Here is a 20,026-nt window from a genome sequence, read left to right as displayed (position 1 = left end):
AATTTGTTGTGCTCTTCCCTTTGTTGCTAAGTTTGCAGCCTGGTGCCCCACATTGCATTGCGTTGGTAGTTTAAAGCGTTGCTAGCCTGGATAGCTGTGTTCTTCCCTTTGCTAAGCTACTGCTTGGCAGTGTGCGCCCCACACATTGATTAGTTGGTAGCTTGTGATGCTAGCTCTGATAGCTGTGTTATTCCCTTTGTTGCTAAGTTTGTTAAAGCTCTGCGCCCACATTGCTTGAAGTTGGCAGCTTGTGTTGCTAGCTCTGATAACTGTAAGTGTTCTTCCCTTTGTTGCTAAATTCTGCATTTTGGTGCCCCACATTGCTTAGTTGGTAGCTTGTCAGGTTACTAGCCCTTCTGATAACTGTGTTCTTCCTTTGTTAAGCTAAGTTTGCAGTTTGGTGCCCCATATTGTTTAGGTTGGTAGCTTGTGTTGCTAGCTCTGATAACTGTGGGTGCGTTCTTCCCTTTGTTAAGCCAGAAGTTTGCAGTTTGCGCCCCTGCTATTACTTTAGGCTACAGTAGCTTGTGGCGTTGCTAACTCTGATAACTGTGTTCTTCCTTTGTTGCTGTTTGCAGTTTGCATGCCCCACATTGCTTAGTTGGTGCAGCTTCAGTGTCGCTAGCTCCTGATAGCTGTGTGTTCTTCCCTTTGTTGCTTTGCCAGTGCCTAAGTTCTGCCACATTGCTTAGTTGATAGCTTGTGTTGCTAGCTCTGATAACTGTGTTCTTCCCTTTGTTGCTTTCATTCCATTCCATGTGGTTGGTTTTGCCTTGATCTCTCTTTGATTGCCCAATCATTTTCTGCAGGACTAACACTTTTGCCACTGCTTTGCTTTGCATCTCGTGCTTTTCTTGTATGATCAATTACTGTCTGCTCCTCTAATAGGTGTTGAGTGTCCTCATGAATTTAAACAGAGATCCTGTGCAAACCTGCCTGTAATTCTTTAATGAGCCTGTAGTAGTTTTTATCCAAAATGTATGCAAGGTAGGGAGCAGAAATACTCTATGGTAATGCTGTTCTACTCTGTTAAACAAAATTATTCCTTCCATTCATTTTTTCCTAAATATGTGAGCTGAGCAATCTTTGACTCTATTATACACTCCTATATTTTTACTTTTTGCTTGCTTCTTTGCTTTTTATATCCATTCACTATCTTCTAGCCTAGTTTCCTCTGTTTCATCCCTGATTTGCACACATTTATGTCAATTGTGTTCTTTAAGCTGCCTGTGCATTGTGTTTAATTTAGTTTTTCTGATTTTTGTTTGTGCCTGCTAACTGTCAAAACTCCCCCAACAGAATAGGACCTGTTCATTGTCCTATCCATAAGTTTTCACGTTAACAGTCTGGAGGGGTCCATCATCCAGGTCACCAAGAAGGTGCATTACCTCCGTCATCTCAAGATTATCAACATTCACCGTACCTCTCAAGTGTACCTCATTACATGGAACGTACATCATTTGGGGTCTTAAAAAGTTCATGTTCCTCGAAGTTCCTCAAAGTTCCACATTGAAAGACACTGTCACACATTCAGTGTTAGGAATTTTTTAAGTGAAATCCATTGTAAATAGAAATGAGTCATATTAATTCATTAAAATATCTTCTTTATAAGTAAAACCAGCATATTTTAACCATCCTATGACCTTCCTAGTTTTAGATGTTAGTAAGTCATTAGTATGTGTTCCACATTTTGCCCATTTGCTCCACATTATGAGGGCTAGTGTTCCTCATTTTGGACATGGAAGGTTGAGAGCTATGACCTTCACTACAGCTTAATTACCCACTGAATATCATGTGAATACCACCTTAGAGATCATCAAGTCTACTGTGAAGCCACTATTGTTTCGGACAGCTGGGAATTTCTTTTAAGCCCTAATCCCTACCTCAGCTGGGAACATCACTGCCACATCACTAAGTGGTATCCAGTGATCTCCCCTGAGATATGCATAGTCCCATACAGCTGTCTTTTGAAGGTTGCTGTCACCAGCCAGACACCAATCTTACACTGATGTTATTCTGGTCAAGTAGCCAAACAATAAAATACTTGTTTAAGGCCACGCATAATACACCCACATCATAATTGCCTCTCCTTCTCTGTCCTTTGAATGGATGTGTGACAAAGGATCTAGGACTATTGAACGAACGTTCAGTAGTCCAAATCCACAATAACCAAATGCACTTTTGCGAAAGTGCTTTCACCGAAAAAGTACTTTCATTAAAGTGCGTTTGAAAAGAAAAAACAAATCTTTTATGCAGGGGGGCATATGCCCCCCACCCCCCTACTTTTATATTCTCACTCCGCGGTCGCACTACAGTGGGGAATAAGGAATTCTCCCTTAATTGCACTGTAGTGCAACCGGCACAACCTGCATACATAACTGAAAGTGCTGCTTCGGTGAACAGCACTTTCGGTTATGTATGCTTGGTGATTTCTGTTTCGGCAGAAAGTGGTGTCAGGGATCTCTACAGATCCCGTGACAAAAACGAACTAACTCCCATGCCCCTCAGGCAACTCTTCCAACACCCAAGTCAGTACTCAAACTTAAGTCAGTTGAGTGCTAGTCAGAGTTTTCTCCTTTTATGCCACAGAGCCAGACTAACTCCAGTTCTTCTCATAGTTGCATTTGCTCTTACTGTAGCCCCCCACATATACACCTGACTGATGTTACATGTGTACACTCAGATAAATATCCGTTAAGAAAGTCTCAAAAAAAAAATCAGTAACTTTGAGCGACTGATACTCATTACACCGAGTAACTGTTGCATTTGAGATCATAAATATTAAATGTAAAGTTACATTGGTTAGGACTTGCACCTGCCCTGCCAACCTAGCAAACAATGCAAACTAGTACTCCTGCTCATTTTATTCCAAGCAAGTCCTCACAGGCCATTGATGGATGCACAGTGCTAGCTTACTATTTCTTAAACAGTTGTCTCATAACATTGTTGGACATACTTTTGGTGATGCTGGTGCTAAGCCAGCATTAAATATGATGCAATATGGAGTAGAAGAGGGATTGCTAGCCTGGCATCTGTCACTTTACCTTTGCCATCACTTTGTTTAAACTTGTTAAATAACCATATTTCATGTTCATTACGGTAAAACATTGACATGAGATTTATGATAATTTTTTTGCAAAAGCATAACACTTTATTGACTAGTATATGTACTTTTATATCTCAGAACCACTTTTTAAGTCAGCTATTTTATATGAAATTTTAGTGTTGTCTGATTGCCTCTAAATGATATGGAAAATGCAATGATTTAAATAGAGGATTGGAGTAATAAAACCAGTCCCTTTTTAAATTGCATTATAAATTTAACCATGGAATATTGCTTACTCTTCAATGCTTTCAAGAGAATAAAAAAGGGGCTACATTTACAGAAATGACAATATTTCATCCATAATGAGAGGATCTACAAAGGGAGTCTTCTTTGTTTCTTTCTCTCTGTTTCCCCCTTCCTTTCTTCATATCTTTTTCTTTGGATCTGGTTTAATTACTTCCTTCAGTTTTGTCATTCTTATCCAGGATGAAAAGCCGCTCATTCATTTAGGCAGGTTTCAGGTATGCAAACTGAACAGAGAATAAACACACACTTTGCAGTGTGAAAAAAGTGTCCGGTAGATGTTGCAGTATAAGCACTGTGTAATTCCGCAAATAGTCTACAAATCAAATATATTTTAATAGATTGAAAGAAGGAATATGGGTCCTTCTCATTTGTTTCTTCTACAATGTGTGATGGTACTGGAGTCTTATATCAGGAGTCAGATTCATATCGACTTGCCAAATTTAAATTCGTCAGTTCCCGATACATTGAAATGGAGTTGCAGAAAGCACTATCATCATAACTGAAATGCATCGTCTTTTACAGGTGCAAGACCCTTGCACGCCTCCTGAGGGAGAAACCCTGCGCAAGTCCCATACTAACTCCACATTCACACAACCATGGGTAAAAGTGCAAAGTCAAGCACACAACCATGGGTAAAAGTGCAAAGTCAAGCACTGAAAGTAATTTTTAGTAAAATGATTTTACAGCACTGAAATTCACTGAAGGAGATATTCTATACGTACCACATTCACTGAGATTCACTCACTTAACTGTCAGAATTTGGATGTAGGTGTGAAAAGACAATAGCATGTGCTATAACCCTAGGATCACTCAACTCGTGAAAAAGTATGCTGATTATTGATTAGCTGTGGAGTTTAGTGAGTGCTGTATACTTTTATCTATATCCTTGTAGATGAGTTTTTATGCCTGGTGAAATGGAGCTTCAGGGTGGCTAACACATTCCCTGGTAGATGTTAAGGTAATAGAGTTGGAATAATAAAGTTGTGAGAGTTCAGGGACCCAGCCTATGGATAATTAGTTCTGATTATTTGGATACCTAGTCCTACACCATTGACATATGCAGGCCATAGCTGAAAGTCTGTTTGATGGCTGTCATGGTCACTTGGTTATCATTTCCTCATCTGGTGCCATACTTGCAACATAGAAACATTTGAAGACTTTACATCTTTGCAAGATTTGTTTTGTATGATTTATAGGCAATGAAACTAACTTTTTTTTCTCCAGTAAACGAATTTTATTAAGTCAAAATTTATAACGGAAATTATCAGAGTTAAGTAGTAATAGCATGTACAAATCTATCTGAAAACTAAATAAGCAGTCTGTAAATTTAATAATGCAACAAGCTTAAAGAATACATAAGTAATTCTGTTCACGTAAAGATATTGACAACACAACTATACAAGAAAGGAAAATAAATCCAGATACTGTTGAGATCCTGCTTGATGTGGTACTAAGGTGACCATTTCAAATCTTTTCAAGACAAACAGGTCCTGCATATCTTTATCTTGCATAAATAATGTAATTAATTTCATTAATTTACTAACGTCATTAGTATTAGGAGAGTCTTGTTCCATGCTCTAGTATTCAAATGAAAAAGCATTCAACAATACCAACGAAAATCAACAACCGAAAAGAACGCTTGTAACCTCCGTGTCATGGAACACCAGTCTCCACCAAATCTACTACTATGATAAATGAATTGCTTCAATGAAAATAAAACAACAAAACAGGTTTAATAATATTAAAAAACTGGTTAAGTGCTTTCACTTGCTCCACTGCAAGCTTCATTAGAACAATATATAAAGAAACTGTTACCATTTAAATAACTTCATTTGCGTCAAGCGCTACATTCACTCAGTGCATTTAAAGACACAGCTCCTACCCCTAATGAAATGTAATGCTGAACGAGTTCCTATCAACCTAAATACAGGCATAATACATCGTAACATCACATGAATATAGAAATACCTATATACACAATTCAGTAAACCTTACCATGAAGTCAAAAACATGACTATTTTATTTATTTATTTTTATTTATTTATTTGCAGTTGGTTTACCAGGATAGTCCATTGGGCCAAGATTAACCCATTTTCAATGGAGTCCTGGGGAGAAAAGCTCCAAACAAGGTTACAATAGGTTTTACATCCTTTTTACAATATTTTACAAGAATTATACAATTAGAGCATACAATTTGTGGTAGACAGACTAGTGTTAAATGTTACAGTTAGAGCAAACAATTTTTGGAAAAACAAACTGGTGGTACACATTGCAGAAGATGCAGGCTACAAAAGGTAAACATTTCAATGTAGATAAGTAAGAAGCAATTGTATAATTTGTAAGTTTGACAGAGCAGACAATGTAATTTTTTTTTTTTTTTTTTTTTTTTTTTGAGCAGAGATAAGAAATGTCCTAGTGGAGGAGCAGGAGAGATAGTCAGTATAGATCATGAAGGATGTGAGCATGAGCATTCCCGCTGGGAAAATAGATGAGAGTGAAGAGATTATTTGAATGTAAGGTGGTTGAAGGTGGTAAGAATGGCAGGAAGTAGGGAGTTCCAGAATCATGCTAGGCTAGAGGATAGGAGATTTTTACCAGGGGGACGATTTGGTTTATGCAATTCAATTAGATTTTGGTTGTTAGATCTAAGTACTCTGTTGGGAATGTGAAATTTAAATGCTGTGGATAGAGATGGACAGAGGTCAGGTTTGAAAATGAGCTTGAGCAAGAGTAAGTTGAGAATAGATGAGTTGGTTGGGAAGTTCAAGCCATTTTAATTTATGCAGTGAAGATCAGTGGTGGGTAGAAGACTTATGACTAGTAGCGAATTTAGCAATTTTGTTGTAACAGGTGGAAAGTTGTGTTTTAAGGGAATATTGGATGTTAGTTAGGAGTGGGGCTGCATAGAGAAGAGAGGGGATGAGGAAAGAGGTAGAGAGAGTGATTTTAGTGGAGGGTGTAAGGTAGCGATTGTGCCGGTATACCATGCCTAGTTTTTGATGTTTTTTTTTATATTGTGTTGAATGTAGGAGTTGAATTTGAGATGGTTGTCTATTTGAACACCCAGTAACTTAGCATTGGACACCAATTCCAGGGATGTGTTATTGTGGCTGGTAATTGATAGAGAGTGTTGATAGAGGTGTGTTTAGAGGGGGTAAATACCATTACTTTGGTTTTAGAGGCATTGAGAGCAAGGTGGTTATCTTTCATCCATAGTTCAGTGATAGAGAAGGCATCTTGTGTAAGCTTTTGTAGCACTGGGAAGGATGTCGCAGAACAAATGATAGTTGAATCATCAGCATATTGGATAATGCTGGAGAATGGGAATAGAGTTGTGGAAATCGTTTATGAATATATTAAATAGCAGAGGACCCAGTATGGAGCCCTAGGGAACTCCAGTTGGGGTATTTAGAAAAGAGGATGTGGCTGTTTTCCACTTTACTGCTTGATATCTATTTGATAAGTAGCTAGAGAACCAGGACAAGGAGGAAGGAGATAAGTTGAGTTGAGAGAGTTTGGTTAGAAGGAGCTTGTGAGAGATAGTGTCAAAGGCCTTTGAAAGATCAAGTAAGAGGGTAGAGACATTATGACCAGAGTCCCGAGCTGTATTTACCACTTCTAGGAAGGAGAGGAGGGCTGACATAGTGCTATGACCACCAGGTCGAAAGCAGTGCTGAGTTGGAGTTAGTAGATTATTGTCTAAGAGGTAAGGTAGGAGCTGTAGATGGATGCACTTTTCTAGGAGTTGAGAGACAGGGGATAAGATAGCTATGGGGCGGAAGTTTGTAATATTGTTGTTATTGCCACCTTTAAGTAGAGGTATGATGAAAGTCTTTTTCCAAATTTGGGGTACCATGCTTTCTTTGATAGAGAGGTTGATTAGTATACTGATGGGGTAGGCAATGGCTTCAGCAGCTATGCTAAGGAAGTATGAAAGAATATTGTCAGGGGCATTGGAGCATGGTTTAAGTTTCTGTAGAAGTTTTTTTATTGTAGATGTTGGAATTGGTTTTAGTGACAGAGGTGTGGGAAGAGAGAGTGATGGAAATGGAGAGGAAGTGGTAGTAGAGATGGAAGTGAAGGGAAGGGTGTTAGTTGAAGGGATTGTGGGAGAAGTGGAGGATGGAGTGATATTGGAGAATTAAGATGTTAGTTTGGAGATGGAATCTATGAAAAAGGAGATTTAATTGTGTAGCTAAGTCGTTGTCAGGAGCATTGGGGTCAGGGCTGGGGTTGAGTATTTTGCCAGGATTGATAAGGGTAGAAATTCCTTTCCAGAACTTGAGGGTTCGTTTTATTACTGTTTTGGAGTTTGGAGAAATAGTTTTGTCGATCAGCAGTAATGAGCTTTTTTACTTTGTTTCTGAGTGTTTTGAATTCGGTATGGGAGAGGGGAGATATATTTTTATGGTAAAGAGCCCAGACTTTGTCTCTGTGTCTCATAGCTGTTAGGGTATTTTTGGTTAGCCAAGGGGTGTTTTTTAGTTTTATTCTTTTAGAGCTTAGTGGAGCATGGTTATCTAGGAGATTTAAGAAGATTAAGTTGAAGTGAGCTACAGCATCATCTAGGGCTAGATTGTTTAGAACATTCCAGTTAATTGCTTTTAGAGAGTCAGTGAAAGCTGTAGGATTAAAATTTTTTTGGTTGCGGATGGTTATGTAGTTGCGTGTTCTGAGTAAAGGTGTTGGGAGTCGATGTGCAAAGGTGGGCAGGTGATCACTAAGGGAGCCTGGAAGTGTGCCACTGTCAGAGAAGTAATAAGGGTGAGAGACTAAAATCTAGTCTAGAATGGTACCAGTAGATATAGTTTTTGAGGGATGGGTTGTGGAGTTAATTAGCTGTGAGAAGTTGTAAAGGTTAATATTAAGTGGACTTGTGGCAGACTGAATGGAGGACCAGTTGATGTTTGTATCACCTAAGATTATTTCATTGTTAATATTAGTGGAGAGCCAGAAAAGGATATTTTTGAGTGTAGTAATATTGTCTCCTGGGGGGATGTAGAGGGAGGCTATTAATATGTGTTTGTGTTTATTAATTTCAAATTTTGCCAGGAGTAATTCTGCTTTATTGAAGTTGGGAATAGGTTTGTTATAAGGGGTGACTGTCAGGGAGGATGAATATAAGAGAGCTACACCACCACCTTTTGTATGGGATCTATCTTTCCTGATGATTGAGTAGTTTGGTGGTGTTATTCATGGTCTTTTATGTGGGACTTTAGCCATGTTTCAGAGATAGATAAAATGTCGGGTTTATTGTGCGAGAGCCAGGCATGGAGGCTTGGGACTTTGTTTACTATGCTTTGGGAGTTTAGGGAGGTAAAATGTATAGACTTGTCTATGGTGGAAGAGTTTGAGGGGCCAGGGTTGGGACATATGTCTCCTGATAATAGAGTAGTAATTAGATGTAGAGTAATATTGGTAAGGTATTTGGATTGCTTAGAGTATGGGTTGTGCTTTGATGCATTAGTGAAGTATTTGTTTGCTACTATTGTAGATGAGTGTTTGTGAGGGGTAATGAGTTTATAAGAAAATAATAGTTGTTTTTTAATAGGATAAAGATGGGGAAATATTATGATGTGAGGTTTCAAAGGAGGCGTGTTAAAGTGAGTAGTTATGTGGAAGGCTTGAGTGTGGCTAGTATGTGTGGGTTGAGTGAGGTAGTAAACGTAGGATAGGTTGAGGAAAAATAGGAGTAGTGAGGGGTAGGTTAAGGGTTTTGGGAACATAATAAAGGTGGTTGCGTAAAGAGAAAAGAAAAAGGTTGTAAATAGTTACTATGGTGTAATTTAGAAGACCTTTTTGTAGTAGGAGGGTTATGTGTATTGGAGAGTTGGAAGGGCGTTTGGTTAGTTGTGGGGAGTATGGCGTGGAGTAATGTATGATGGGTTGGGTTAGCTAGAAGCTGTGGGCTGAGCAGTGGAGGTTGATTGGTTAGATAGGCTTTACTAGTGGGTGGAGTGGTGGATGTTATGGGTAGGATTTTGGAGTGCTATGGAGTTGTAGTGGGTGCGGTTAGCTAGGTATAAATGTAGATGCCCTGGGGTGGGTGGGAATTGGTGGCAGGGTAGGAGAGCGGAGTGAGCCCGCAGGGCGAATGGAGCGGGAAGAGCCAAGGAAGTCAGGATGATAGCGAGAACCTATCAGTGGACTATTATATGGAGAGGTAAGTACAACGGGCAAGGGTTTAATAGGATAGTGTTACTTAAGATATTAAAGAGAAAAAGAAAGCAAGGGAAGTTAGAACATGTATAAAGTAGAGATTAAGGTAAAAGATGTGAGAATCAAGAGTAGTGGGGAAAGGGAGCCGCCTAGTAGACAGATGCTAGAATGCACCAGGGATTCCACCAAGGTAGATCCCTAGGCTGAAACATATTGAGGAGGACAAGGGACTAGTAGAAAAAGTGGTCTGGAAAGGGGCTGAAATGGGAGGCGCAGTGTTGGACAGGGTTTGGCTGCTGAGGTATCCTGGCAAGGGAGTGTACAGAATCTAGCAAGGCTTTTAATACAATATTAAATACAGAGATTTAGCAGTGGTTGTACATACTTTCTTAATTCCTTCTGTGACAATTTTATATCTGTTCACATACAAGGGATGTGGCAGTAGAACCTTTTCTATATTAGTATAGGTCTAGGCATCCAGGCCAGGCATAGTTGTAAGAAGGTATTTCAGGGCAAAAAGGCTGGAGAAGAAGACAGAAATTAGAGAGAGAGATTGTACTTTAATAGGCAGTACAGAAACACATTGGCTCACAATAGCATATATTTGTCTGTGTAAAGAGGTATCATTAATATAACAATTTGCATGTACAACACAGTTTTGGAGAACTGAGAAAAAGAAGCAATCTAAACAGTTTGCTTACACTTAGGTAATTAATACCAAATCACATTTATCGACACTATAACATACACGAACAACTATAGGTTAACACTAACTAATGATTCGGAGCATTACGCTATGCAGAAAATATTCAAGTGAAAAACAGTCAATTCATTAAAAAGGCAGTACAATATGTGCTAGGTATCTTAACAGAGAACTGTTCTTCTTGAACAACATTAGATATTCCAGTTGAACGGTTAAAAGGTAGAATAATCTCTTCTGAGCATATGCTGAGGATGATGTATATAGTTAGAGTTGCCCAGCACACTCAGCGAGCTACAGTTAAATAGCTTTAGCTATGTTCCACTAGACCAGCTCAGCCTTAACAATTTGTATTAATTCCTATGATCGTACTTAGGAATACCGCTCATAATTAATTGTCTTCCTATTATATAAATATACTTTTGTAGGCTTAATGATTGTGTTTATGGTAAGCGCTTAATTCTTAGCCAGCACACGATACAGGGGTTGGCGCCAAAATTATTCAATGACCAGCACACCAACAAGAACAAACTTCATTCCTTAACATTAATTGTCAGATAAGCAGGCTAAATGGTGTCGTATGTGATAAGCGCTAGTCGCTCAGCAGGACACAATATATGGATTTTCACCAAAAGATATACTAGACTAGCACACAAATAATTCACATAATTCTTCCAATTGTATTAAATATACATTGTGCGGATTTAATGGAAGTTTATTTGATTAGCTTTAAACTTCTAGTCAGCACTCGAGCAGGGATTGGCACCAATAGGCATCGCCGATCAGTACGCTGTTTGTATAGTAAAAAAGACAGTCTATGGAAAGATATTCAGTAGACAACTTGTTTAGCACGCCAATAGTGAATGAGTACTTTCTATTGTATAAATATATGTTGTGCGGGCTAGTGGAAGTGTGTTTGGTTAGAATGTAAACGCTTAGCCAGCACTCGTACAGGGAATGGCGCCAATAATGTTCAGCACGCTAGTTGGTACAGTAAAAAAGCTGGTTTATGGAAAGATAGAGTTTCAATGCCTACAAGTCAGCGTTAGTGCTGAGATCATCAAAACTTCACAAAAATAGAGGCAAGACTAGTAAATGGTAAAATGGCATTAGCGATTGCCTTCTAAACCAATAATTCATGACCATCACACTAAAAATTCATTAATTATCGGTCTATGGTAGATAGCGTTACAGTGCCTAATCATGGGTGTAATTGCTGAAATTACCAGCACTCAAAAGGAAATGCAAGCAGTACTGATAGGAGTTTGTTATCATTAGCAAATGTCCGCTTGGCCAGAATAGGGCTAATTTATCAGATCCATTCAGCATTAACACAAGTTTAGTATTCTCGCTTTATCCACCTTCTACTAACATTTTAGTTAGATAAGTGAACCAGTATATACAAGCAAACAGGAGTATCCTAACAGTAGCAACATTAATTTGACATTAATTTACAGCAGAATGCAATTCATTTCTGAAACAGAACAGGATATTACTATAGTTACAGATGCAACAGCAGAATACACAGCAGCCGGGGGCAGAATTACATTAAAGAAGGCATCATGGGACAGGGAGGATTTATAGCCTCTGGGAGGGTGTTAGGTAGACAGAGGGAGGAGCAGGGATAGGTGTAGGCAGGTACCGACCGGAAGATCAAGTCAAATAGATATGTGGAATCAGAAGGAAGTAGAAAGAGGTGAGTTTGATTACAGTGTTAGAAGCTGAGGGATAGCACTTATTGACAGAGTCAGTAGAAATATGGTATCAGGATAACGTAGAGTAATAGTGATTATGGTTACAATGTAGGAAGCCAAGGGGATAGCAGTTTAGTTAAGGTAATGGATGTCGGGGAGGGTAAGAGATAAGAGAGTAAGAACGTTAATAGTAACAGGAATAGGAGCCAAGGAAGGCAGGATGAGAGCGAGAACCTATCAGTGGGCTATTGTATGGATAGGCAAGTACAAGGGTTTAATAGGATAGTGTTACTTAAGATATTAAAGAGAAAAAGAAAGCAAGGGAAGTTAGAACATGTATAAAGTAGAGATTAAGGTAAAAGATGTGAGTGTCAAAAGTAGTGGGGAAAGGGAGCCGCCTAGTGGACAAATGCTAGAATGCACCAGGGATTCCACCAAGGCAGATCCCTAGGCTGAAAATTATTGAGGAGGACAAGGGATGTGGCAGTAAAACCTTTTCTATATTAGTATGGGTCTAGGCATCCAGGCCAGGCGTAGTTGCAAGAAGGTATTTCAGGGCAAAAAGGCTTACTATAGTTACAGACGCAACACCAGGATACACAGCAGCCAGGGGCAGAATTACATATTTAAATCTATAAAAAATGTAAAAATTAAATACAAATACTATAGAATAAAATAAAAATAAAAAATGACTCGTAAATATGATGTGTAAAGCATATCCAATAAATACAATTCAAATTAATAAAGTATCAAACCAAGAGTAGAAGAGGTTTGCTACTTATAACATCGTTTAATCCGGGTGTAGTGGATGCATCAGTATATAATTGCCACCGCATTTCTTTGTATGATAACATTCCTTTGAAATCACCTCCCCTACAATCTACTTGCGCACTGTCCAAAGTAGCTAATTTAAAGGAATGTCTGTCCCCATGCTTATCAATATGCCTATATAAGGCATTTTTGTCATCCTTGGTTCTAATACTATACAGGTGTGCGTAAATCCACCTATTAAATTTCCTTTCGGTCTTTCCAATATAGAATCCTGGACAGGCCATACCATTTGCTAAATAAATAACCATTTTGGTATTACAATTCCCTTGTTGGAATCTGATTCTTGTCCTAGTCACATTTTCTAATACGATACTATCTTCCTGGAAAATGGTGTAGCATTGTTTGCATCTTCCACATTTTTTAGTAATGTGTAAGTGATTAGAAACATTGGACCAATAACCTCTCTCAAGATAGTTTTTAACATTACATCCCATTTTATTAATAAACTGGGGTTGAGTCCCCAAAACTTTGGCAATATCCTGATCTACTAAAATAATGTTTCAATTATTGATCATAATTTTCTTTATTTTTCCAATGTGTGGACCATGTTCCAGCACACACATTCTACAATACATGGAATGAGCCTTTAATGAGTGTTCCTGATTAATATCATTGTTGGCCATATGAATGTAATTGGAACCTAATAGGGGCATGTATCTACTTCCCCATTCCTTAATAACTATATTGCATACTTTTGACATCATATTAACATCATACCCTCTGTCCTTGAATAACGAAGTGATAAATGACACTTCATCTAACATCTCAGAATACTCTGAGGTCATTCTTAAGGCACGTATAAGTTGCCTTTTGTAAATGTTAAGAAAATGCTTCCTGGGATGATTGCTGGTAAATTCAAGATAGCTGTTCGAAAAGGTGTTTTTCCTATATATTCCGGATTTAAACCCATGGTCTCCTTTTGAAACACATGTGTCTAAGTAAGGGATACCTTGATGATTACTGGATGATGTAAATTTAAGAAAAGCACTGCTCTGATTCAAAAATTCCAGAAATTTTTCCAATCCAGATGCACATCCATCCCATAATATATATATATATATATATATATATATATATATATATATATATATATATATATATGGTTCCCTATCAGAAGCCTGAAACACTATAAGCCTGAAAATTAAAATCCTGAAACCAAAAGCCTGAAAATTCAAAATCCCGAAAACCCAAAATCCTGAAACTCAAAATCCTGAAAACACAAAGTGGACATACTGACGTCATTGTGGCTTTGTTATTGTTAGCCCTGTGGTGTTAGGTCATGCGTTGGGTTCAGGTAAGTGTGCGGTTGGTTTTATGTTAGGGTTAGGGGCTAAGTGAGTTAGGGGTTAGGCGCAGGTTAGGCATGTATGCAATAGTGACAAATATTGGGTTTAGGGGCGGTTTAAGTGAGTTAGGGTTAGGGCGCGGGTCAGGTGAGTGTGCGATAGTGACTGACCTTAGGGTTAGGGTCAGGGTCAGTTGGTAGATATTAGTGTCTTTATAGTGACATATTAGCATTATTTAAGTTTTCAGGATTTTGAGTTTCAGGATTTTGGGTTTTCGGGATTTTGAATTTTCAGGCTTTTGGTTTCAGGATTTTGATTTTCAGGCTTATAGTCTTTCAGGCTTCTGATAGGGAACCATATATATATATATATATATATATATATATATATATATATATATATATATATATATATATATATATATATATCATCCAAGTATCGGGAGTAGTATTTAATATGTTTCATGTACTCACTCTTGAAAACCATATTTTACTCCCAATCTAACATAACCAGATTAGTGTATATGGGTGCACACACTGCTCCCATAGCTAGACCTCTGGTTTGCCTAAAAAAAGTCTCCCTCATAATAGATGTAATTGTGTTCTAATATCAGTGACATCATATCCAAAATTAAACAAACTTTGTCCCATGCTATATCAGCATACTTTCTAATACTATTGGCAAAGGCTTCTAGTCCTTCGTCTTTAAGAATACAAGAAAACAATTCTATAACATCTATGGTAACGAACAGTAGCTCATCTTTCCAAAGATGTACAGGGTAATTTTTCAAAAATTCCCAAGAGTCTTTGACCAAATGTGGAATTTTTTCATAAATATGTTTAAGATAGACGTCAATTGCAGAACCCATGGGAAAGGTTTTAGATTTACTACCTGAGATAATTGGTCTAAAGGGCAGATTTTCTATACTTTTGTGCACTTTAGGGATCCCCACAATAGAAGCCAGAGTGGGATGTTCAACCCTAAGAAGTTTGTGTGTGTCTTCTGTAATTCTATTGTCTATCAAAAATTCTTCCAAATGCATGTCTATACTTCTGTAGGCTATGTTAATTTCATTGAGAGAAACAATCTCATAATTGCCTGACGTGTGTAATAGATCATGCATTTTGGCAGCATATTCCACACTATCGTATATGACAATGCCACCCCCTTTATCGGGTTTCATAACCCTAATACTTCTGTCATTCCGTAATTCTTGTAGGACCCTGTATTCATCCAAAGAAAGATTAAAATTGGTCCTAGTACCACAAATGTGGTTCTGCAGCTGATATAACTTGCTGGGTGACAGACCTGTCATAAATTGAGATGATAGGATGCACGGGGGGGCATATATGTACTCTTCTTTCTCAACACTTTCGATACTTTTTTATTATTGTGAGATCCCTGAAAATCTATAGAGTCCTTGAACATGATGGCCAAATTTAATTTTCTAATATATTTTTTAATCTCACAGAGACAGTCCACCAATCTAAATTAAGTAGTGGGGATGTATTTCATCCCTTTGGAGAATAGGTCAAAATGGGTAGTGTTTAACAAAAAATCGGTATAATTATAGATTTTGAAATTTCTAAATGTATTTACAACACCATCTCTCACAATACTCTCTCTAATATTGTTGTCACTATTACTGGTGGAAGCAATATCTCATTTCCTCCCTCGTATATAGGTCTTTCATATCCCTTGTGTACTGGTGATGTCCTCGATTTTCCTGATAATTGTGTTTTCTCCATATCTCCCCCCATTTCCAATCTCTTAATTTCCCCCTGTTGTCCTCATAGAAAAAATGGGGTTTCTCTTCCCTTTGATAAGTGTAATGAGAATTTGTATTGTCAAATGTGTCAATATGGGCATACTTAGAATCATAGTTACTGCCCTTGTTCTTATCCCAAATGTATGCTCTACCCATATTATATTGCATTCATTTATCATAGTAGTAGATTTCGTGGAGACTGGCGTTCCATGACACGGAGGTTACATGCTCTAGTAATAACATTCCTTCCAATTAATATTGACAAACTCAAACCTTTCTTATTCTTCTCAAGACCAACTGGTATCAGAGCCAATCAAAAACAAAGACTAGGAAAGAGAGAATGCATCTGGCCACAGCACATTGCGATATAGTTGTACTTCATCTTTAATTTGTAGCATAGAGCAGACACAGGAAATGTGTTTTCAGTCCCTTCAGAAGCCCCTATTTTCCTAAAAAGTAATTACTATAGAAAAAAGAAGGGACAGCCCAGAAGGGTTCATAGGTGTTTACTAGGCTAATGACCACAAGGGCCTTTTTAAGCCTAGCCATACATCCCAAATCCCTGATGAGTTCTTATACTCTTGATAAGTGTAAGTATGGGCCTGGGAGATGAGCCATTTACAGGTTACCTGTTTGCATCAGAGATATAGGTGCCAAACCAGGGATGAATTCCCGGTTTCCCATCCAGTTGTCCAAGTTGCACTTGAATTGGACTAGGGAGGAACTTTGCTTCACATGGATGGGGAATCTGCTCCATAGATGGGGTAGTCTCTGGGATACATACCTATCTCTCCAGCAGGTTTTATTTATATCACAGGCAAGGTTTAAGTCTTTAGAATGGGTAATTATGGTACTGTTTGTTTTGGGAATATGCAGGAGGTCCATCAGAGTGGGGTCTGACAATGCCCTGTATGCCAGGCATAGCTCTCCCCTCAAAAGCCTGTAGGAGACAGAATACAGGGATAGGACCTTGAGGTGGTCTGCATGGGGCATATTACTTATGCCCTGTATTCTTTTAGTAAGGAACCTCTGTGGATGTTCCAGTTGTTGGATAATCCTGGTTAGATACATACCATAGGGGGCATTGTACTCAGTGATAGGTCTGATGAATGCCAAATATAGTGGAACAATGACTTCCTTGGACTTAGATTCCATACCTTTGTTTATAAGTTGCACAACAGAGAATGATTTCCTCACCACTGTAGACTCATGATGACCAAAGGCTAGATTACTGTCTATGTGTGCCCGTAAGTTCCTGATTACTGGGTCAACTCTAAGGGGTGTGTTGTGAATATTATACCTCTAAGGGGTGTGTTGTGAATATTATACCTACCAGGGATGGATGACTTCCCAAAGGAAACTAATATGCATTTCTTGCTATTTAGTTTTAGTACATGACTCTGACACCAGTTGTTTGTCTTTGTCAGCCCCTCCTGGAGAACATTTGTGTCAGTGTGAGACTCAATGACAGCTCCTAATTTGCAATTATCCGCAAATTTAGTCAGCCAGAGACTACTGACATTGGCCTTGACTTCTGAGAAGTAAATGCCAAAAAGGAGTGGCCCAAGGACTGATCTCTGAGAGAATCAACTTGTGACTGGCCTTTTTGTAGAGGTGGACTCCCCAGTTCTAACTTCCTGGGTTCTGTCTGTGAGCCAATTGGCTATCCACTGGGTGACATACAGCTTTGCACCGGACCTCTTGAGTTTGTCAACAATGCCTGAGTGGGGTATTGTGTCAAATGCCTTGGCCAGGTCAAGGTAGGCAGTGTGAACGATTTTGCCCTCATCCATCGCTTTGGTGACCTTCTCAAAGAAGTCCACCAGGTTAAGTAAGCATGATCTGACCTACCAAACTGGGTCGGGTCCAGTGTCTGGAGGTTTACTATATCTCTATTGATCATCTCCATGATCATTATTTCTATGGCTTTACATATAAGAGTAGTGAGACGTATGGGTTTGTAGTTTCCAGGGTCTGTAGATGGCCCACCTTTGTGCAGAGGGGTGACTGTTGCCTTTCTCCTTTCAAGAGGAATGAAGCCTGTTTGAAGGCTGCAGTTAAATAGTAATTCCAGAGACCCTGGTAGGTCATGTTTCATGCTATTTAGAAGGCATCCTGGGATATTGTCTGGGCCCATTGATACAGTGTTCTTGGTCTTAGAAAGAGCATTAAAGACCTGTTCCCTAGTGATTGTAGGAGTTATATTTGATTATATTTCCTGAGGGAAGTTTGATGGGGAGAGAGGAGTGAAGTTGGAGCTGGATTTATCAGCCAGAGGTTTGCTATATCTTCTGGCTCAGTATCGGTGGCTCCATTTACAATGAGCTCTGCACACAATTGTGTATTGCCTTTGAAACTGCAGACATAGCAAAATAATGCTTTGTGGTTGTCCTTGTCCTGGGAGGCCAAACTCACTTCAAATCTGACTTTGGTAGACTTTATTTGTCCTGAGAGCTGTTTGCTTTGTTTAGTGAGAGTGCTTTTATCCTGCTGTGTGTTGCACCTGCTAATTTTTGCCATGACTTTCTTCCTCCTGTTATACATCTGATTGATTTTGTGATTTCACCAGGGTGGTTTGTTTTTTTACTTAGTTCTGTACTTATTCCTGGTGGGTACAGCTGCCTCTATACAGCTATTAACATGCTTGTACAGGGTTTCTGCGAACAGGTCTGCATAGGCAGAAGTGTTCTCAGGGTTTATAGGGGCTTGAAATTTTGCCAGGTTCTCATTTAATAGCAGGAGGTTAGCCTTACAATAGTTCCTGAATATTTTCAGCTTATTTGGGGGGTTCAGGTTTTATTTTTTACTTCAAAGGAGACCATCTTGTGGTCTGACCTTACCAGGGAAGGCATTACAGTAGGAGGTATGCAGCACTCTCCCATATTAGTGAGGACCAGATCCAGTATAGTTGAACCCCTGGTTGGAGTATTGACTATCTGGTCCAGGGATTTTGTGTTTGCAAAATCCAGGAATCTCTGTGCATGTACGTTTGATGTCATATATGATTCCCGGTTAATATTGGGATAATTAGTCACCCATGAATATGCTATTGGGTTGGATGGTTAGTGTTTCTAATAAGGTTAAATACATGGTATGGGTTTTCTGGGTCATAGAGGGGGACCTATAGCTTGCAAGAAAGTGGTATTGGATTTTACCTATGGTGATTTGAACATAGAGCAGCTCAATTGAAAAATACTTAAGGGAGTACCATCACCCAAACTTCATGGTAGTAAAAGTAATTCTGGTCAGACTTCAGGGGGATCTGAATGTTAAGATCTCTTTCCCACATAATCCTGTACTTTTAGTTATCCTTATGTTTACTTCCTAGTAACATTTTATAAACCTTAGAAACTCTCCTTTAGTGGGATTAGAAGTTCTTCTCAAACAAATCCTCTATCGTACTCTTAAGAGCCAAATCCTTATGGTAAAATGTACTATTTTCTTACACTTTAATTTAACAACAAAGAGATGTAAAAATATTCAGCCTCATGGTTAGTGTGATGCCCCTGCACTGGCCCAGTAATCAAGAAGCCTCAATCCTCACCACTGGCAACAGTGAGGGATGTATACACTGAGAGGATTACAAGTACACACGTAGTAAAGTACAATTTCCCTTAAGGGTATACAGAGATCACAGTCAGTCTGCGGCTGGTTTCTCCCAATCCCCAATAAGATTCCCCACTGGCACAGCTATAGGGTTAAGATCTCATCCAAGTGGCCAAGCTAAGACCTCCAGCACCCTCTGTGCCCAACCGGTGCTTAGTGTCCCTGCCCAAGTAGCTGGCACACACACACACATACACACATGCAGACACACACACACACACACACACACACACACACACACACACACACACACACCTGAGAAAGGCTGGCACAGGTTTACTAGCTATGCCCCCTTCTGCCCAGACTATAAGATAGTACCAGCTGCCACCAGCCACCCTTACTTATCAGCTACTATAAGGCCCTTACCAAAGGGTCTCCAATCCTACTGCGTAATGTTACTATTATCCAAATGGTAAGTGTAACCAAGACTTTCAAGTCTATTTAGGGGTGGCCTGTACAGTGTTGCCAAATCCATATGTAAGTACTCTTAGAACTTAAATATATCTAAACAAACCAGCCACATTTAAAAGGTTTAAATATATTTAATAATAAATAGTAAAATAACAAGACAATACTCAAACAAACCAGCTCACAAAATTTAAAAAAGGTCTCAAATGAATACAGAAAACA

This window comes from Protopterus annectens, chromosome 1.part2 (genome assembly GCF_019279795.1).
Source record: "Protopterus annectens isolate FY-2018-M chromosome 1.part2, PAN1.0, whole genome shotgun sequence".
NCBI lineage: Eukaryota > Metazoa > Chordata > Ceratodontiformes > Protopteridae > Protopterus > Protopterus annectens.
Note: the sequence above shows the minus strand (reverse complement) of the source record.